Below are 22922 nucleotides of genomic sequence, written 5' to 3'. Positions count from 1 at the left end.
AAAAAGGCCCCCTCTTCAGACTCTTGTCAACCAAGGAGGGCCAGTTCCTTTTCAGTTTGGCCTGGTGACAGGTTGCTGCCTGCTCATATGCTGACTCTGTTAATATTCTAGTTTATAGATTATAGGAGACAGAAATGGATGAGTAGTTCTCACTGAGCTAATATCCTAAGGGCTCTAGAATTTTTCACAATTTCTTATTAGGATGTAATTTTAAAAGACATTTAGAAGAATGATGAAGAGCCTAGAAATCATAGATCAGGGCTAAAGAAACTGGTTGTTTAGTCAGGACAATGAAAAGCTAAAGTGTGAACTAATAAGGTTTAAGTATCTTAAGGGCTTTTAGGAGAAGAATGAAGAATTACTTCCACCTCCCCTGAACATGAACAACAGGGAATGAGAATTAAAGTAGGTGATAAAGGAGAGATAGGTGATTTGTTTAAATAATGTCTACAAATATATTAGCCTGATTTCCTTGTAATCATATTCCAGTTAAAGAAAACAATTCATTATGTTCAATTAAAAGGTATTAATACTTAAGAGGAAGCATGGTACAGTGGATAAAAGGCCAAGCCTGAAATTAGAAAGATCTGAATTCAAATGCTGCCTCTGATGCATATTGAGTATGTGCTTCTGGCTGAGTCACTCATCCTAAAGTTGCATATATAGGAATTATATGTGAAATATATAGATTAGAAATAGATAAAAGTTAATTTGGAGGAAAGACACTAGCATCTGAGGGGATCAGGAAAGATTTCTTATAAAAGGCAGTGCTTGAGCTGAGTATTAAATAAAGTCATGGATTCTGGAGACAGAGGAGAGGAAGGAGTGCATTCTAATCATGAAAAACATACAATGCAAAGGCACGAAGATGGGAAATTGAGTATCTTATTTAAGACAAAGTATGTAGACTACTTCAGCTGAATCACAGGTGCATGAGGGAGAATAATACATAATAAGGCTTGGAAGGTAGGCTGGAGTGATTTTGTGGCTTTAAATGCTATACAGAAGAATTTATACTTTCTCCAAAAAGTAATAGAAAACTACCAGAGTTTATTGTGTCAACAAGTGGCGTGGTAAAATTTGCACTTTGGAAATATCACTGTGTGGGACAGAGACCACTACTCAAATTCAAAACAATGACTTAGTTACCTTGAAAGCTGAAAGGAGTTTATTGCTTTCTTATGAGAAAGGGCACCCCCCCGGTTGCCCTAATGGTGCCAGCCAGGGAGGACGCATACAGGTACTGGTACTCATTGCCCTAATGGCTCCTATCAATACAAGTTGGTTACAGAAAGAAAGGCTTATTTATATCCTAACACGAGTTCCTCTGGCACAATCTATTCGCGGAAATCTTCCCCAGCAACAGAGTACACAAGTTTGCCCGGAGATAAGAAAAGGCAGGAAGTCTTGCAAGGGTTTTAGGTTGGGGGTAGGGCTATTCTATTCTTTCTGCTACCTGCTTAAAAACAGGGTCTGAGGGGGTTTTAACAAGGTCAGAAGGGAGTGTTTCAACAATACAATTAGAAGGCCATCTACAACAGGTGCCTTCAATTTCTCTCCTCTCACTCTCTTACTATCTGGCTTCTGGCCTTAACTCTCTCCAAAGAACCAGTGATCTCCTACTTGCTGCCCTTTGTGAGAACTATTAACAAAAACTATTAACCTTTTGAGGAGGCTTCACTCTGAGAGATCATCCTCTCTCACATCACTTTGAATGCTGTGAACAGAATGTATTGGAATAGGGCCAAACTTGAGGAAGGGAGACCTGTGGAAGTAAGTGATTAATAAAGAAACCACCACTTTACTACTATTCATGTGTCTCTGATGCTTTTAGCAAGTTACCAAAATGGATTTGCCTTAACATGGCCAAAAAGACCTGGTTATTTTGGAAATATAAAAATGGGGGATCCTAATGCAATAGAAAGTAATAACAACAAATAAAGTGGAAGCAGAACCAATCATCTGCTTGGCAACCAAATTTCAACACTTAGATTTTTCTCTAGGCAATAGCTTTGAAGCAAGAAACAGGAAAAGTCATACATATTCAGCACTGTACTTGAGGAAGAGGAAGGGAAATTATAATTATTTTTCAGGACTTTCATTACTTTGGAGAGTGATTTTTCAGTAGGGTCTAAGGACTGAATGTTTTTGAGATGCTGTTGCCCTTTGAATTCTTCACTAACTCATTACAAACAGAGAACTAGTCAACTCCGTAGCAGTTATTTATGCACAGATATTACCCTTTCCATAGTTCTTCACTTTATTGAAGGAATGTAATTAATTAAAACAAGCTAAATCTATTAATTAAAAACTAATTTTTCTCTAGATTATAAAATACAAATATCAATTTCTACATTGAGCAACAGCATAATGATACGCATAATTAAGGTGTATGAGTTGCTCAGTCCTAGTTGATGATGATGATGATGATGATGATGATGATGACAATGACTAAGCCTTAGGAGATTATGTACTTTGTGTTGAAAAGTTTTTCTGGTGTAACACAGATCACTCAGGCCCCACCATCTTAAGGCCAAGTATGATACATTTCTATTCTTTCTCTAGGGTTCTCAATTGAGGAGACTGGCTCTCTGCCATTGGCTCCAGACCTCACTGATGGTATTCTCTCAATTGTAGGGGCTGGGTCCCCTGCACCCCAGTTCCATTTAACGATTGATGTTTAGATTCGTTTTTATGTAGAAATATTTAGTTCAAAAGGTATAATTACAAATATACAAACTCATTCCCCAAAGATTGAGACATAATTCTCCTCACAGTCCATAACATCTCAGTTTCTGGGGAGTGGAAAAAGTTAAGGTTCATAGCTTAGCTCAGTTCCTATAGAGGACAGTCTTGTTTCTAAATTCAAAATCTTCCTAGGACTAAAGTCCCAAGCACCCTGGCTTCTTAGAGCTTAAGCACCAGTCTGGCTTGCTACATCACCCCACCTGTAATCCTGGCTTCAAGGTCACCATGGCTTGGACTCCCAGGTCTAGTGGGGATCACCTCTAGGACCTAAAACTGAGTACAAACAACACAGAACAGAAACAAACACTACCAGATCTGTTTTCCCAAGCTGGAGTAAAACAGAAGGAGCAGGGGAAGGTAAGTCCTTCCCTTTTCATTGGTTCAATTCATGGCATCCAGCCTGAGCTGGCAGCAGCACAGAAGAATTACCATGCAACTAAAAAATGGTGGAAAAGAGTGCAGCCAAAAAGAGAGATAATAGCTCATTTGCACCAGTTTTAAAGATGCAGGCAGCCAGTGAAAAGAGGTTATCCCTGCCCCTGTGACAGGGAAAAAAGAAGTCTCTATTTTTGACAGTCTGGACATGCTCCAAAGGCCCCTCAAGAATATCTCCATGTTACTTAAACTGGGCATAACCAAACTATCCCAGTTTATGGTTTGTGTTGAGGTAGCCAAAACACAAACTATCACTGAAAAAAAAGTACATGACCCCCAAATGCTTAGTGAAAATTAATGTCATTTTTATATACACAGAAAAGGACAAACTATAGTATGTTGTTTTATTGTGGTTGATCAACAAGGACTAAGAAAATCAGACTCCTGAACTTCCCTGAAAAATAGTCAGGGGAAATTATACTTAGGTGTGCAATCCATCACCATGTAATTTTCATCATGTAAATTTAACTGCCTAATGTGAGGTGAACCTTATTAGCACTACCCTCTAACTAACTAAACTAATTAGCATGATAAGTCATTTACATTCACTTCCACTCTCATCCATAGATTTAATCACCTAAGCAGTGAGGTGGTGTAGTGGATACAGTGCTGGATCTGTAGTCAGGAAAACTTGAGTTCAAACCTGACTTCAGCCATTTATTAGCTGTTTGTTATTGTCACTTAATCCTATTTGCCTTAGTTTCCTTATCTGTAAAATGAGATGGAGAAGGAAATGGCAAACTATGTAGAAGGAAATGGAGAAAGAAAAGCAAACTACTAGAGTATCTTTGCCAAGAAAACCCCAAATGGGGTCATAAAGAGTCAGATAAGACTGAAATGACTGAACAACAACTATTACTAGGCACTTAATTAGTGTTTTAGTTTAGGAAATGCTTCAGATGCATTATCTCATTTGATCTTCAAAAATGAACTCAAGGTTAGAACTACAGGTATTGTTGTACAGATTAGGTAAAGACGCTAAGGTAGGTTAAGTGACTTTCCCAAGATCACCTAGCTAGTAAATGCCAGAGGTGGAAATTGAACCTGTTTTTACTTTTGATGCCACTTCCGGTGTTCTATACACTCTTAAATTGTGTTTGTAGAAATGTGTTTTTTTTAAAAAAAATATGTGGCATAACTGCACTTTGAGGTATAGAATTGAAAAGCTGTAGCAATAATAACTGTTCCTTAATTTAGACAAAAGTGAGAATGAATGATTTTAGTATAAGTAAAATACTATGAACTCTTAAATAGAAAGGAACTCTCCAAAGAAAGGGTATCATAAAAATGATGTTACTCTTTAGGTCTCTGCTCCCTCATCTACAATATGATGCTAATAACAATCATGACATTTTTTCTAGTCTTCTGACTAAGCCTCATAGTTAAGGAGTGGTAAATGCATTGAAAATGAAGAGGCATTATATTATTATGCTAAGCAATACTGTTTTCTCTTCATCTCCCTGGATATATAATAATATAAGCTATTTGTGTAAATGCATTAAACCAGTAAGAGCAATTTTTCACATTTTTGTCTTCTGGGGCTCAGCATGGGGTGTGCAGGGTGTCCAACTATCTCTGACATGATGAGAAATATGGTTTTTCTATTGATAAAATAGCAAATATCTCAAGAGCCTTGTCATTATACCCTTTATTAAAAAAAAGTAGCCTGGCACTCATACATTTCACCAAATAATATTGAAAGAGACTTCATGAAAAACTTTCCTTTCTCCAGTGATTACTGATTTTGTTTGAACTTCACAAAGCATTAAAACATAGAAAGTACATTGGTTCTGAAGTCAAAGGACCTAAGTTTAAAATCTGCCTCTAGAATAGGGCATAACAATGGCCATTCAGACATGGCCACTGTGTGAATCTGTGTTCCCTGACTACGCTTATCTATTAGAAGACAGAACTTTCACTGGGGCAATGAGAATTATGGGCTAGGGGAAGGGGTAGAGAACAGCAGAGAAAAATGATAGTAATGCCCAGAAAAGAAGAAAAGGAAGAAAAGAGTGAAAATAGGAGAGGGAAATTGAGATACAACCACAGACAAATAGGGGAGTATTGAAACCACCATGTTAAAAATTAATGTAACTTACAAGGAAGCAAAGGTAGAAAGCTCTCAATATAATATTTAGTATTTATTATATAGACTTTCTTAAAATGGAAATTTATTGCTGTATGTTTTGGATCCTCTCTCATGTTCTGCTGTGCACATGGCAGTGCTTTATTTTTTTTTCTTCTCTTATTTTGTATTATTTTAGTTTTAATATTTAAGTTTGTTTCTTTTTTCTTTTCTTATTTTCAGTGCCATACCAATCAAACTACCAAAAAATGATTTTATAGAGCTAGAAAAAATAATAACAAGATTCTTCTGAAAGAAAAAAAGGTCCAGAATATCAAGGGAATTAATGAAAAGAAATGCTAGGGAAGGTGGCCTAGCCATTCCAGATATTAAATTATATTATAAAGCAGCAATCAACAAGACTACTTGCTACTGGCTAAGAAAAAAAGTAGTGGATCAGTGGAACAGGTTAGGTATGCAAGACACAGTAGTCAATAACTATAGTAATCAACCATTTGATAAACTCAAAGACCCCAACTTCTGAGACAAGAACTCACTATTTGACAAAAACTGCTGGGAAAACTGGAAAAGGGTGTGGCAGAAATTAGGCATAAACCAAAATCTTATACCATCTGCCAAAGTAAAGTCAAAATAGGTACGTGATTTAGATATAAAGGTAGATACTACAAGCAAATTGGGAGAGCAAGGGACACTTTACCTATCAATTTATGGAGAACAGAAGAATTTATGACCAAAAAAAAATCAAAATGACACATCATGCCTATCAGATTGGCTAACGTGACAAACCAGGAAGATGATAAATGTTGGGGATGTGGGAAAAGGTGAACACTAATGCATTATTAGTGGAGTTGTGAAATGATCCAACCATTTTGGAGAGCAATTTAAAACTATGCCCAAACGGCGATAAAAATGTGCATACCCTTTGACCCAGCAATAGCACTTCTAGGGCTGTATCCCAAAGAGAACATACAAATGGGAAAGGGACCCACATGCACAGGAATATTTGTAGTAGCTCTTCCTGTGGTGGCAAAGAGTTGGAAGTTGGGGGAATGTCCATCAGTTGGGGAGTGGCTGAATAAATTATGGTGTATGAATATGATGGAATACTATTGTGCTATAAGAAATGGTGAGCAGGTGGACTTCAGAAGAACCTGGAAAGACTTGTATGGACTGGTGCTGAGTGAGATGAGCAGAACTAGGAGAACATTGTACACAGTAACAGCCTAGTTATGTGATGACTAACTTTGATAGACTTAGCTCTTCTCAGCAATGCAAGAATCTAAGACATCTCCAAAAAGCTCATGATGGAAAATGCTATCCATATCCAGAGAAAGAACTATGGAGTTTGAATGCAGATGGAAGAATACTATTTGCTCTTTTTTCCCCTTATATTTTGTTTTGTTTCTTCTTTCATGTACTTTCTCCTATTGGTTCTATTTCTTCTTTACAACATGAGTAATATGAAAATATGTTTAATAGGAATATATATGTGGAGCCTATATCAGATTGTAAGCCATCTTGGGGAAAGAGGAGAAGAGGGAGGGGGAGAAAATTTAAAACTCAAAAGTTTGTGGAAGTGATTGTTGAAAACTAAAAATAAATTAATTTTAAAAATCATTTAATTAGTTTGGAAAATCAAGACCATGAAGTTTCCTTGGGATAAATGGATTAAGACTGCAAAGGAAAGAAAAAGCTATTATTTCTCAAAATGATTTTCTTCTTACCCTGAAAGGCTAGAGGGTAAGATTTGGAATTTTAATCCCTATTATTATCAAAAAAGGCAGGAAGGAATAATAGATAAAGAGCTTACCTCAAAATCAGGAAGACCTGTGTTCAAATCCTACCTTTAGTAAATCCTGGCTGTATTACCCTAGGCAAGTCATCTAACTTAGTACTTCAGGAAACACTAGTTGTGGAGTAGCTATCTATTCTCATTGGTGGAGGTCATTTCCTCCCACAGTTCTCTCTGAACCATTGATATCTTGTGTACAGTTGAAAAAGAAAGCTGTGCTTATTATTATCAAATATAATGTCTTCTCTCAGAAAAAAAAATAGAATATTCTCATGGCATATCCAGCTTAGAAGATGGCTTAAGGGAATTCAAGAATGGAACAAAAAGTAAAATAAACTGCTTTAGGAGATAGTGATTGCCTTGTAATTGAAGGTCTTCCAATGGAGACTGGCTGGCCATTTATTAGTGATTTTGTAATTAAAATAACATATTTATAAAGCACTTTGGGACAGCTAGGGGGCACAGTGGATGGAAAATTGGCCCAGACTCATCTTCCTGAGTTCAAATCTGGCCTCAAGACACTTCCTAGTTGTGTGACCCTGGGCAAGTTATTTAACCCTGTTTGCCTCAGTTCTTCACCTGTAAAATGAGCTGGAGAAGGAAATGGCAAAACATTCTAATATCTTTGTCAAGAAAACCCCAAGTAGGATCACAGAGAGTTGGACAAGACAATGACTGAACAACATCAAAACTCTTACTTTACTATGTTGTACTATTACTATGCTATAATATACTATATTATGGTACATACCATATAATACTATGCTATACTATACTGTTGAGGTTTAGAGTTGGGAGAGTTTGTTCAGGGTGAAAGAATTCACTTATGCCTTCTCTGTAATCATTGGGAGCTTTATTTCGTGAAAGCTTCATGGGCCCAAGGTAGCAAGGAGCTAAACAAAGGCTCCAATATAGGAAAAGACTTAAGCTTATGTAGACAGAAAACTATATAGCCTATAGGATGATGATGTATTTTTAGGGTTTCTTATGGGGGTTGGAGATTAGGGACAGGATAAGAACAAAAAAGACGAGGAAGATGGTTGCTTACAAGATAAGGAAAAATTGTCGTGACACAGGATGAGGAAAATGAATGACAGGATAAGGAACACAGGGGAAGGGAAACAAAAGCATTTTTTTGCTACAAGTTCTATCGTGTTTCAAGTTAAGGGAAAAAGGACTTGAGAAGCTCTCAAGTTCCAGGATCTCAAAGTACAGGCTGGGCTACAGAATGAGCCTCAAAGCCCCTCAGGGGGTTTGGGAAAGTAACCCTTAATATTATTTTTAATCCTGGGGTACTCTTTGTACCCACATCAATACCATACTATATTTTATACCAATACTTTATCACCTGGAAATGCTTCAGTGTCATGAATACACATGACATAGACTAAAGTTATGAATCCTTTCATTACATATCACAACTATGGTAAAAATAAAATCATAATAAATAAAAGTTTCACCAGATATAGGCAAGAGATTCTACTGCTTTTTGTCAGGGCAACATATGGAGTTTTAGTACAAGGTAATAGTTAAAAATGTCTTCATCACTAAATCCATATTAAGTAAAATGTGAAATGAAATTAAGGACTCAATAACATCTAAAGGAAGAAGGGCCTTAAAAATCTTCATTAAATATAAATTCCAGAAACTATACCTATTAGCAAAATAACAAAATCTGCAACAATATATCACATGATTTTGAAAAGGCAATGTGCATACTTAGACTGGAATTTTTAAAAAGTCCTTTTGAGTTTGACAATGTGAATTCAAATAGCAGAGCAACATATCAAAATGGAATAATTTTTAATTGTTCGTAACTGCTGTAGCTATCATAAATGAACATATTCTCCTATAGTATTTGATAGGAAATGTAAAAATCTTTCAGGACCTACATAGATAGTTCAGTATATGCAGTGGTTTTTGCCACAGTAAGAACCATAGAAAGAAAGGTAAAACTATCGAGAAATACTCTAAGAGGCATCAAACACTGCCATGGCAAAAGTAAGTTGAGAGACCTATTAAAGATCCACAGAAAGGCCCTAGAAGATAACATCAATGTCTAGCTCATCCCATGGTAGAAAATCTGAATCTCATATTGCCCAATTAAAGGCAACCAAAAAGAAATGTGGAATTAGATAAACGAAGGAATGTCAGAAATTCTAGATTCCTTTAATCTGTCATTGAAGGCAAATTTCAAAAGGTTATTATGATACAAAGAGGCAAGATAGTTGAAGAATAAAATAAACAACTGAACCTCAATCAAAAACTTTATTACAGATTTTTAAGAAACATTTGGAAAGTTTCTGGTCACCTATGTAGTTGCCAAAAACAATACAACATAGAAAAAAATGCCAGTTTGATTAAGTAAGAAGCACAAAGTTTACTCATCATTAATAAAATGAATGACAGTTATGTCAGTAGAGCAATTCTGTCAAGAAAAGTGACTGACATCCTAACTTCTCTGAAGCAGTTGAAGGTGGTAAGATCAGATAAGATTCATAATTAGTGGCTCAAATACTTCACAGTGGCACACAAATCATTAGTGAGGCACTTGATCAGATTCCTCTATCACAAGCTTTGTCCTATCTTTCTTAATAAAAGGTATCACATATCTATTACCTGAGAGGAAGATCGGTGTCCCCTCCAAATATAAACTATTATGTACTTCACACAAAACATTCAGAAGAAAATAACTTCTTGACTAAAGAACAAAAAGTATATGCCAAAGAGTCCTAGAGGGATGAAGAATAATTTATTGTCAATTCAGTAATCATTAAACTGCCCCAAAGCAGCATAACATTCATGCTGCCTCTGTTGATTAACACAAACCTGTTGTCTCAGTTCCACACTCATAGCTTATTCATATACTATGAATATACAAAATTGAACTAAATATAGTGAAGATAGTAGAGAATTTAATGCCCACATTGAGAACTGCTGCCTACTTAATACTTAAAACACACCACTAAGATAATGTCAAGAAAATTGCTATAAACTATAGCATTTTTCAAGGAGATAGAATAGTTCATTCTGATTCTATCTGCCCTTGAATACTACACGGAACTAATAATGACTTCCAAATTAAATAGTTGGTTGAATCAACATGTCTTACCAATTATTTGATTATGTAAATGACACTAGATATATGGATCCTCTTGTGGGGGGGGCAGGAAACAATTTAAAGAGTTCTTCCATCTCATGGAATGTTTCTCTAATGATATTGGAATGTTATATGGACCAGATAAGCATATGATTCCTACCACACTACAAGGAAAGAGAAGCTGTAATCTTCCAACTTGAATCTAAAGGTCATTTTTATCAAATGGGTGAAGATGATACCTACAAATACTGTTCCTCTCCACGCATGACACATTATTATAAAGATATAAAGTTGGGGTAGCTAGGTGGCATGATGGATAGAGTATAAGCCCAGAATCAGGAGGACCTGAGTTCAAACCCAACCTCAGACACTTGCTAGCTGTGTGACTCTGGGCAAGTCACTTAATCTTAATTGCCTCTGAAACAAAAAAAATTAGATGAAAAAAATTTTTTTAAAGATATAAAAGAGAAGTCTATGGCTGAATATGCTGGGAAACTTACCAGCCTCCAGAATTCAAAGCTGAATGAGAACACAGTTTAAAGTAATAAATATATACAAATACCAACTTTAATGTACAGCTTCAGAACTATAAAATTGACTGTAACAGATTTGGAAAGTATCCTAACATGTAATCTTAATGAAACACAGGCAACTGGAGAAAGACTAATACTTCTTTGCCAAAATTGAGGAAGGGGATTGATAAATATTCTTAGAGCACATGATGTTAAGATTAAAAAATAACTGACAAATACTTTTGGAATAGAGAGACATTACTTCACTAAAATTGTGAAGGTTAATGAAAGGGAAAATGCCATCAGATTTGTCAAAAGTGCTTTGTCTCTGGGTGGAGTCAATGAAACCAAAAGGCCCTCCATGAACAACAGCTGTATTAACTCAGTTATAAGTACATTGACAAAAGGGCCTCAAACAAATGGCTGTCATGTAGGATTTCTTTGTGGAAATTCAAATATTTATGATGGCCCTTTAGGACCAGCTCATCCTCATTAAGACTGCAGAAGTGTTATCCCTTAGGGTGCCTACTTCGAGTGATCAATGTAGATTTTGCAAGGAAATGGTAAATAACACAATACACTGCTGCAGGCTGCAACAATTTAACACCTACCAAACATCTAGCAAATCGTGACCTGGTGGTGAAAAATATACACCAGAAGCCTGCTTTCTTTCACAGACTAACATAGGACAAATTCCCATGCTACAAATACAGAGCTCAAAAAATTCTGGAGTACTCAATCAAAATACTGTACTGGGGCCAGAACATTTTTCACATAGTGAACAGTCACCCAGGCATGACAATGATCCATAAAAACTTAAGAAAAAGGTTTTAATAGGTGTTGCTGTACCAAATATCCATAATCTCCAAACTACGCAGAACTAGAAACTTTCACAAATCTAACACAAGAAATCAAAATCACAGGGAACATATCAATACAATTGTCCTTTCTAACATTGCAGTTGTCTAAGGATTCTTATAGTGAACTTATAAAGAATGAGCTTACTTTTTAATACTTTTATTCAACTATTAAAAATTATTTTATTCAACTGTGCAATAATCTGCAGAACATTAAATTGAACAAGAATAATAGCAGGATGAGGTAGCTAGGTGGTATAGTGTATAGAGCTCCAGGAGTAGAGTCAGGAAGACCTGAGTTCAAATGTGATCTTACACACTTACTTGTGTGATCCTGAGCAAGTCACTTAATCTCTGTTTGTCTCGGTTTCCTCACCCATAAAATAGGGGAAATAATAGCACCTACCTCCCAAGGCTATTGTGAGAATCAAATGAGATAATACTTGTAAAGCTCTTAACAAAGTGTGTGTGTGTGTGTGTGTGCATTTGTGTAAATATATAGTATGTATTAGGAGCTATATACATATTAGCTATTATTATTACTGCTGCTGATACTACTACTACTATTACTACTACTAATAATAATAATAATTTCTATATGAACCCACTGAAAATATGATGAGATAGCATAGTGCCTGGCATATAGTAAATGCTTAATATTGTGTATTGGCTTGTTTTTGACCAATAGTAATATAAAAACTCACTCTGGGACACCTCTTCCATCTCACTTCTCATTAGAGATCCTGGTCCCCAGAGTGATTAGTATTCCCCTCCACATTCAAGGGGTAACCCTGAGGGGTTTGGACTTCTAACACTGTAGCTCCATACCCCCATTAAAATGGTCTCCTTTGTCAATCAACTAGTTGATTTTCATTGGCTTTTATGAAAAGGAATTACTAAAAAAATTATAGTGCGAACAGTTACTACAAAAAATCCTCTTCCAACTGGGTCATACTCTCCCTTTTCCCAAAAATGGTCCCTGGAAAGAGTGGACCCAATCTTAAAGTACAGTAAAGGAAACAAGAAGGAAAGAAATAAGCATTTATTATATGCCAAGCACTGTGCTAACCCTGAGAATATAAATACTAGAAAAAGAAAGAAAGACAGTCCCTGCTTTAAAGGAACTGACATTCCAGTGGGGGAAGACAACAAATAAAAGGGATCTAAAACATAGAGATGGTGGTAGAAGATGGAGGTGTTTGGCATGGAGACAGGACTTTGAAGTCTGGAAGTCAGGAAAAGAGCTGAGAGGGGAACAAAGGCTAGCCTGGACCCCTATAAAAAAACTGATTTGCCCAGGGTCATATAGCTAGAAAGTGTGTGAGGACAGATTTGAACTCAAGCACTCAGATCTTCCTGACTTGAGGCCCAGCACTCTATCCATTGCATCATGTACCTGCTATATAGCCAATCCTTCTCTCCATCATAAGAAACCATGATCCCTGACACCTTCACCATCTAACTATCTTTCTATATCGGTATGGCAATTCTGACTCTTCTGGCCACTGCTACTATTCATTATGGACTCTTCTGGTTTCTGGTGAGACCTCTGCTAGGACCTGTAGGTCTTCCAAACTTACATGGATACCTCAGAGCTCCCCTAGAGGAATACTTATTCACCTAACATCAGGAAAAAATAAACACAAAAAAACCACATGTCATATGCTGATGGACACATGGTGGCCAGGTAGGGGAATGCAATCAGATGCCTCTACTGCCTTCTCAGTTTCCCAACAGATCAAAGTAGTTCTGCCTTCCTTGTTGAAGGAAGGAAAAAAAGAGCCTGAGAGATGAGTGAGGTGTCTGTCCTTTTTGTATGCACACAGTTCAGCTCTGCATGTTCTGGGTTATCACTTCTTTTTAGCCACATAGTTAGTTAGAAGACATTATTCTTCAGATGCTCATGACTGAAATAAGCTCACCAAAGTTGCTGCATTTTCACTTTGATTGGAACCAGACTGGAGGATATTTGGATAAATTTTAAGTAAAGACTGCCCTGTATAACAATATCATCATCATCATCATCAATCATCATCATCATCAACCAACATTTATGTAGTTTGTTAAGTTTTCAAAGCTCTTTACATATGTTATATCATTGTTAGTCTTACAACAAATCTGTGAGGTCATTGAGGCTCAGATAGGTAATTGATTTGCCCAGGGCTACACCACTAATGTAATGTATAAATTGAGGCTTAAAAATATTAAGTGACCAACCCATACATTAGTTCAGCTACATTCACACTGGGCCCCAACATGGTCACACAGCTAAGTAAGTATTTAGATGTAGTATTCAAACCAAGTCTTTCTAACTTCAGGTTCATTCTCCTTCTTCTATGTCATTCTATTAGTTCATGCTGTTTAGTCATTCAGTTGTGTCCAATTCTTTGTGACCTTATATGGTATTTTCTTGGCAAAGATACTGGAATGGTTTGCCATTTCCTTCTCCAGTGGATTAAGGCAAGCAGAGGTTAAGTGATTTGTCCAAGGTCACATAGCTAAAAAGTGTCTGAGCCTGGATTTCAGCTCAGGTCTTCCTGACTCTGGATCCAGTGTTCTATCCATTGTACCACCTAGCTGCCTCCATTCAGTTTATATTAGATGATTTGTTATCCATCCCTAATATGGTATCCTTTTGTCTGTGAATATATTGAATCCCTGTACTAATGCTATCCTTAAATCCTCAGCTCTGGGATTATATTATTGGTGAGATTGTGTTATAACAAGAAATAATAGGTAACTTTTGATTGAAATCCAAGACAGACCAGCATTAGACTGAATTCCAGGTCATAGGAAGACACCCATGTGTATTGTCTTCTTTACACACTCACCCAAGGCAAGCACTGACACAGAAGTCAAAAGTGGAACAAGGACACTCCCAAGATTTCTCTGAGGAACTTTAGTACTGATTGTGAGACAAGGGAGGTGCTGGCACAGGACCACCCAGGATGCCATGCCCTCATCAAAGAAGGCACTGTGCTCTATGAGCAGAGCAACTTGCAGTAGCACAAAGGAAATGTGAGATACACAAATCTAGAGATGCACACATCTCCATCCCAAATGTTCAAATGCACTATTTGTGCTCTACCTGTGGTAGAACCTTCCAAGTTCATCTTGGATTAATCAGCCACAGTCAAACATGCGGTACCTTGACCCCAACATTGTGATGTCATTGACCTTTGAGTACAAAGAGTCAAAAATTTTCATCATCTTTAGTTTGCCATATGGATTTAAAGTAAGAATCTAGAATTTGATTTTCTTAGATAAGAACTAGTTTTATATTTAAATGCAATCACTTAGTAATCACTGCATCAGCATTTTTAAAGATGTCTTGGAGGACAAACTTCTTCCACTGAACATTTGGGGCAATTTGTATCTAAATATAGCCTAGATTTCAATTGTTTCTTCACATTTCCTGCTTTGGCCACCTGGTATTATGACTGATAAAGTAGCTATGGATGGACAGACATCAAATACATATAAATATTAAACACAAAACTCACTTGGCTCTGATTCCTAAGCTGGGAATGAGGGTCTTTCTGGAGGATTGCTTTCTACACTTTACTGTATTTAATCATTTCTATATGTTGTATTAATTTTCCACTTAGTAAATGCATTCTGTGTGCAAGGCCCTGGGGTGGGTACTGTGATATGTAATCATTTGAGTCATTACATCATGAGACAGTAGCTTACATTACCTAGAAATACACAAATTCTTGAGAAATGGGTTTGAAGAATGGTTTTATAATATAAAGATTGCACAGATAATCAAATTTGTAAATGGGGATCATTATGGCTTAACTGATAATTTATTTGTTTAAAAAAGCTGCAGTCAGTTTCTTTTTGAGGTTCTCCTTATTCTCTTTTCCATATTTAAGATCCTCTTTGTTGGCTTATCTGCATGTGTACTGGGTTTTTAAGTCAGGCTTTATCTCCTGATATTTGAGGATTTTAGCCTTTTTTCTTGTTATTCTCCCATTTTATTTGGCCAGCTCCCAGAGGCAGAGGTGTTGGGTGGTCACAGCTTCCTCATGTTGAAGGTCATGCATGTCAAGGTCCCTCAAGGAGAGAAGATTATCCCCAGCTCTTTACAATCTCCTTTGTATCAGCTCTGACATTCTTTTCCCCTCCCTACACCTCTTGCAGTGCCCAGTGGCATATTTTTAGCCCTGTCTTATTCCTCCACCTCATCTGTTTTCTTGCCATTTCTTGTGGGTAAGAGGATGTTAGAGCCAATGCTGTGGGGAATTTCTAAGGTAGTCAGAGTCTGAGTCACAAGCCTATAAATTTATTTGTGTTCCCTGTTGTATAGTCAGTAAGAAGTAGGGGCTCTGAATGAAAGTTCTAAATATTAAAGTTCTCTGGAGTTAATTCATGGGATTTTTACCTTGTCTTCTTATCTTATGGAATTAAATGAAATGACTTTCTATATAGTATATAATTCCTTTCTTTTGAGGTTTGCATACAGTTTCACCATGTTGCCAGTTAGGTAGCTTAAACATAGTTTCAGGGATGCTGTGCTGGGTAAAGTGGGGATGGATTAAAAGCAAGAGTATGCTAAAGCTGCTCAAATAGGCTTTTAGGGCTATTGTTATATTTTCAGTGTGAACATTTACACCCCAGAAAGCAGCAAACTCTACCAATCAAGTTTTAATTTATTGTTTTGTTAGTTGTCTAGATTTAGTAAAATGATGAAGAAAATGTTAATAATTCAAATTAAACATAAAAGTGTGTTGTGTTTACATTTCCCCCCCAAAGAGCTGTTTGTTAAATGTTTACCAGCACACCACTGACTGGATTGTTCTTTTCAGCATTATCATTCTGTCACATCTTACTCTGAGTTCAGGGTTCTTTCTACTGCGCCATGGAATACTTTGTCTGAGTAACAATCTCTTTCTTCTAGTAACTCTATATACCCTAAAAAGGCTGAAAGTTAAAAAAAAATCCCACTGGCTTTTTTATCTACATAATGCCAAACAATTGATACAATTTCCACCCAGTCAGTTGGCTAGGTATTTGACCTCCTTGGTGGTTATATGGGTTGCTGAATATTTGGTTCTGAATATATCACAACAATAGGGCAAGCTAGGTGGCACAGTACAGGGCCTGGAGTCAGGAAGACCTGAGTTCAAATCTGGCCTCAGATATACACTAGCTGAGTGACCCTGAGCAAGTCACTTAACCCTGTCAGCCTCAGTTTCCTCATCTATAAAATGAGCTGGAGAAGGAAATGGCAAACCACTCCATTAGCTCTGCCAGAAAAACCGCAAAGGGGGTCATGAAGAGTCTTACTGAACAACAACTTATTACAGCAGTAACTCAGCATCCCAAGGTATGCAAAGCTGTATGGAACATATCCCTGTTCCCTCTGTACCTTAAATTATCCCCAATTATGCACAGGATTTACCCTATGCCTCTCCTTTGCCCTCCTCCAATTTATGTCCTGGTTCTGTGTGTTTGCCTCTTATCCACCTTTTTAGACCATAACTTCCTTGACAACAGAGGTTATGTCCGATTTCATCTTTGTATCCCTTCACGTCTCAATACCTTCAGATGTATAGAATTATAATGGAAGGGACTTCAGAGACTCTACCTGAAAAAATAATCCTTTTATTTCACAATCTACCTTCTGGTCTTTTTCTCCCACCATAGACTCATAGATTTAGAGCTCAAAGAGGTCTAAAAAGCCATCAAGTCCAACCCACTCATTTTCAGATGAGGGAACTGAGGCATGGAGGTTCATTGACCTTCTCAGGGTCACACATCAATTAACTATCTGAATTGAAGTTAGGTCTTCCTGACTGTGAATTCATTGTTCTTTCCTCTATAGCACTTTTATTTATCTTATTTGGCCCTCCTCAAATTCATATATTTATATCCTCAGTAGAATGCTCTTAGATCAAGGACTGTTTTTCTTTGTTTTTTTTTTTGCCTTTGTACCTCCAGTGCCTTGCACATAGCAGGTATTTCATGACATTGAATTGACTTCCTAGCATGTTTTCAAATAGCCCTGCACATCGTAGGCTCCTTAATAAATGTTTGCTGACTTGAATTGAAGAAGACTTAATATCTGACCTTATATCCTCTAGATGAAAACATCTTGGCTCTAGATAAAACCATCTTGAACTCTAGATAAAAACTCCTCTAGTGTCAAGAGTATCCTTAGCAGAGTGTAGGATCTGGGGCCAGTTACACTGAGCTCCTTACCTCCAACAAAAACACCTAAATTCAGGTGAAGGAAACATTGAAGGTGCATGTAGTTATGGATATGAATCTTTTAGCCTGAGGTTTTCCATCCACTTTCTTCTCCTTTGTCATGCCCTGACCCAAATAAATGAACAAACTAGCAAGCAAACTAATTAATTAATAATTGAAGGAGGTGAGTTTAATAAAAGTAAAAGGAAAGCTTACCTCAGATCAATCAATCAACAAGCATTTATGAAGTCCCTAGTCTGTGTCAGGTAAAAGTGAACTAGTACTTACCTTTAAGCAGTTTACGATCTATCTAGTAATAATAATAATGACAGCTGGCACTTAAATAATGCCTACTATATGTCAGGTAATGTGCTAAGTGATTTACTGATTTTATCTTATTAGATCCTTACAACAAGTCTGAGAGGTAGGTATTATTTATCTCTATTTTTTTATCTTTTTTTAATCTCAATTTTTAATTGAGGAAACTGAGGCAAACAAAAGTCAAGTGATTTGCCTAGGGTCACATGGCTACTTCATGTCTCAGCCGGGACTTGAACTCACATCTTCTTGACTCCAGGCCCAGTGTTCTATCCACTGCACCAACCAACTGGCTCTCCGTATATGGCATTTACAGAATGGATACAAGGTTATTTGGGAGGAAGAGACACACAGGGATCAGGATGTATGGGGTGGTGTTTGAGCTGAGTTCTTCATTCCAGGCATTGTTTTAAGAATAAACTCAAAAATTTTAAATAGTTTTAGAAAGAAATTCATTAGGTCATTTGGTGGAGGAGAGAGTCAGAAAGAAGGCTGCCCTCCCTAGGTTCTGGAAGATTTACCTTATATAGGATTTTGACAAATGTTTCTGCACATAAGTCACATACAAATCATCTGAGAAAAGTATCACACACAGATCATATATGAATCATCTGAAGGGAACCCAAAATACAATTTTGGATGGACCCCATCAAGTCCTGGATATGGAGACCCAAAACAAGAGTGCTTAAGGTGGATGCAGGACCTGGGGAAACCTAAAATTCCTAGTAATCCTCTCCAGCATTCCTGGAGAGTTACTAGTGACTGATGACATTCTGAGTGTAAGCTCCAGTCACATAAAGTTGTATTCAAACATTATTATAAATGATAAATAATTTACACAGGCATTGGGGAGAGCCAATTCAAAGACTGTGAGATGAGAAGTGGGCTACCATGGAGTCCACTTAGACCAATACATGAGGAGCATACATTGTTCTTATTGTCATCCTTCCAGTTTCTTCATTAAATGACCTGTGGATGATTTTGCTTAATTAGGTCTACAAAGAGAGTTAGGGTACAAAGAGAAGCAAAATCAGTCCCTGTTTTCAAGGTGCTTGTATTCCAAAGGGGGAAACATTTAGAGAAATAAGAATACTTAAGATATGTAGAGATGATGGAATGAATCCTTAGAGAAGAAGGCTGTAGCACAGAGATGGGGAACCTGCAGCCTCGAGGCCACATGTGGCCCTCTAGGCCCTCAAGTGCAGCCCTTTGACTGAATCCAAACTTCACAGAACAAATCCCCTCAATAAAAGAATTTGTTTTATACAACTTGGACTCAGTCGAAAGGCCACACTCAAGGACTTAGAAAGTCACATGTGTCTTCAAGGCCACAGGTTCTGCACCCCTGCTAGAGCAGTTTGAGAGGGGGAGAGAGAGAAGGCAAAGTCCTCTTGCTTAAGAGCTCATGTTTAAGCTGAGTCTTTTTTTTTGAAGGAAAAAGCAAACTGATCTCATTTTTATTTGTTCCACCTTAATTTTACATTTTTCAGTCCTGGTTTATTAGTCTCTTCTGAAATTTTTTTTAATAAATTTGTTTATTTTTAGATTTCAACATTTACTTCCACAAGATTTTGAGTTCTAAATTTTCACCCCATCTCACCCCTCCCCCCACCCCAAGATGGCATGCATTCTGAATACCCCTTCCCCTAATCTGCCTTCCCTTCTATCTCTTCCCCCCTTCTCTTATCCCCTTACCCTTCAATTTTCCTGTAGGGCAGGATAGATTTCTGTACCCCATTTCCCATATTTCTTATTTCCCAGTTACATGTGAAAACTTTTTTATTAAACATGTGTTTTTAAAACTTTGGGTTCCAAATTTTCTCCCTTCCTCCTTCCCCACCCACCTTCATTGAAAAGGCAAACAACTCAATATAGGTTATACATGTGTTGTTATGCAAAACACTTCCATAGTAGACATGCTACGAAAAACTAACTCTATTTCCCTTAATCCTATCCTGCCACACCATTTATTCTATTTTTTCTTTTTACCCTGTCCCTCCTCAGAAGTATTTGTTTCTGACTACCCCTTTTCCCAATCTTATCTCCTCTCTATCATCCCTCTACTTTCTTGTCCCCTTCCTCCACCCCCTATTTTCCTGTAGGATAAGACAGACTTCCATACCTAATTGGGTGTGTATGTTATTCCCTCCTTAAGTCAAATCCTATGAGAATAAGATTCACTCATTCCCTCTCACCTTTCCCTGTTTCTTTTCTGTTTTTTTTTGTGAGATAATTTACCCCATTCTCCTTCTCCCTTTCTCCTTCTCCTAGTATAATCCTCTCTCACCCCTTAATTTTATTCTCCAGATCAACTCACCCTGTGCCCTCTATCTATCTATCTATCTATCTATCTATCTATCTATCTATCTATACACATACATATAATTTTTCCCTCCAACTACCCTAATACTGACAATGGTCTCATGAGTTACAAATATCATCTTTCCATGCAGGAATGTAAACAGTTCAACCTTCATAAGTCTCTTATGATTTCTTTTTCCTGTTTACCTCTTCATGTTCCACTTGAGTCTTGTCTTTGAAAATCAAATTTTCTATTCGGCTCTGGTCATTTCAGCAACAATGCTTGAAAGTCCTCTATTTCACTGAATGACCACTTTTTCCCTTGCAGCATTATACTCAGTTTTGCTGGGTAGGTGATTCTCAGTTGTAATCCTATCTCCTTTGCCCTCTGGAATATTATATTCCATGCCCTGTGGTCCCTTAATGTAGAAGCAGCTAAATCTTGTGTTATCCTAATTGTGTTTCCACAATCCTTGAACTGTTTCTTTCTGGCTGCTTGTAATATTTTCTCCTTGACCTGTAAACTCTGGAATTTGGCTACAATATTCCTAGGAGCTTTCCTTTGGGGATCTCTTTCAGGCAGTGATCGGTGGATTCTTTCAATTTCTATGTTGCCCTCTGCTTCTAAAATATCAGGGCAATTTTCCTGGATAATTTCTTGAAAGATGATGTCTAGGCTCCTTTTTTGATCATGGTTTTCAGATAGTCCAATAATTTTTAAATTCTCTCTCCTGGATCTATTTTCCAGGTTAGTTGTTTTTCCAATGAGATATTTCACATTGTTTTCTAATTTTTCATTCTTTTGGATTTGTTTTACAATGTCTTGATTTCTCATAAAGTCACTAGCTTCCAATTGCTCCATTCTAATTTTTAAGGAAGTATTTTCTTCAGTAATCTTTTGGACTTCCTTTTCCATTTGGCCAGTTTTGCTTTTTAGGGCATTCTTCTCTTCATTGGCTTTTTGGACCTCTTTTGCCATTTGGGTTAGGCTATTTTTTAAGGTGTTATTTTCTTCAGTATTTTTTTGGGTCTCCGTTGGCAAGCTGTTGACTTGTTTTTCATGATTTTCTTGCAAAACTCTGTTTTTCCTCTACTTCTCTTACTTGCTTCTCAAAATCCCTTCTGAGCTCTTCCAAGGCCTGGGACTGATTCATATTCTTCTTAGAGGCTTTGGATGTAGGAACTTTGGCTTCCTTGTCTTCTTCTGGTTGTATGTTTTGATCTTCTTTGTCACCAAAGTAAAATAATATAGTCTGACTCTTTTTGCGCTGCTTTCTCATGATCCCGGCCAATTACTTGAGTTTTAAACTCTTTGTTAAGGTAGGGCTCTGCTTCCAATGTCCCATGCTTCGGAGATTTATACACCCATTTTCAGAGATACTTCTAGGCACCTGTAAATTTTCAGTTCTTCCTAGGTGGTATGATAAGGGGCGAGGTGTTCCCTCTCCACTGCCTCAACAAGCTCCACCATGCCAGCACTCCTCCTCACCCTAGGACCACCCCTCAGAACTGTGACCCAGATCCAAGCACCAGCAAAGCAAGAGATTCCTTCCTCAGCTCTGGTAAAGAGATTCCTGCAATCCCGCTCTGATCAGCCACTTGATTCCCCCTCAGTCTGTGGGCCAGAAGCTCAGCAGGCACCGCTGCCCCAGGGTGGCTGAGACCTAGCTTCTACATCTCACCTCAGACACAGACTTTTCCCACTGACCTTCTAAGTTGTCTTTGGCTTTCATGGGTTGAGAAATCTGGAAACCACCACAGCTGCCTGGATTCAGTCCTCTGAGGCCTGCTCCAGGATTGCTGCAGCCTGCACACCCACAGCGCACTGCACTCTTCTCCCCGCCAAGGGCAATATACCTTTCCAATCAACCATCCAGGTTGCCTTGTGCTGGAAATTTATTTTGCTCTGTCTTTTTGTGGGTTCTGCTGCTTTAGAATTTGTTTCGAGTCATTTTTTTACAAGTATTTGGAGAGGTTTGGGGGAGAGCTCAAGTAAGTCACTGCTTTCACTCTGCCATCTTGGCTCTGCCTCTTAAGCTGAGTCTTAAAGGAATTCAGGTATTCTAAGAGGTGGAGGTAAGGAAAGAGAACATTCAAAATATATGGAGAAATAGCCTGGGCATGGGTGAGAAAAGAAGTGTTTTGAGGGAGTAACATCAAGTAGAACAGTGGAGTAGGACAAAGTAAGTTGTTGTTCAGTCACTTTCATTTGTGTCTGATTCTTTGTTACCCCATTTGGGGTTTTCTTGGCAAAGATACTGGAGTGTTTGCCTTTCTTTCCCCAACTCATTTTAAGATGAGGAAACTGAGGCAAACAGGGTTAAGTGACTTGCCCAGGGTCACACAGCTATTGAGTGTCTGAGGCCAAATTTGATCTCAGATCTTCCTGACTTCCAGCCTGGCACTCTACGAACTATGCTACCTCACTACTAGAGTAAGTAGGCCATCTTAAAATGTGAGAAGACTAAAAAGGTAGGAAAGGGCCAGGATGTAAAGAGGTATAAATGTCAGAAAACATTATATTTGATGCTTGAGGTAATAGAGAACCTCTAGAATTTATTGAGTAGTTTTGGAGGAA

At 37.5% G+C, this 22922-nt stretch overlaps 1 protein-coding gene across 1 annotated transcript in view; it reads left to right on the top strand.

Moving 5' to 3' along the window:
• TRPC7 (transient receptor potential cation channel subfamily C member 7) overlaps positions 1 to 22922 on the top strand; it is a 248500-nt gene that overhangs the window by 16424 nt on the left and 209154 nt on the right. The gene's annotated exons all lie outside the window — the stretch shown is intronic.

The sequence above is a fragment of the Vombatus ursinus genome, unplaced genomic scaffold (assembly GCF_900497805.2).
Source record: "Vombatus ursinus unplaced genomic scaffold, bare-nosed wombat genome assembly UNPS02007284.1, whole genome shotgun sequence".
In the NCBI taxonomy this organism is placed as follows: Eukaryota; Metazoa; Chordata; class Mammalia; order Diprotodontia; family Vombatidae; genus Vombatus; species Vombatus ursinus.
The sequence above is the reverse complement of the archived record's forward strand: the minus strand, read 5'-3'. Positions and strand labels throughout refer to the sequence as shown.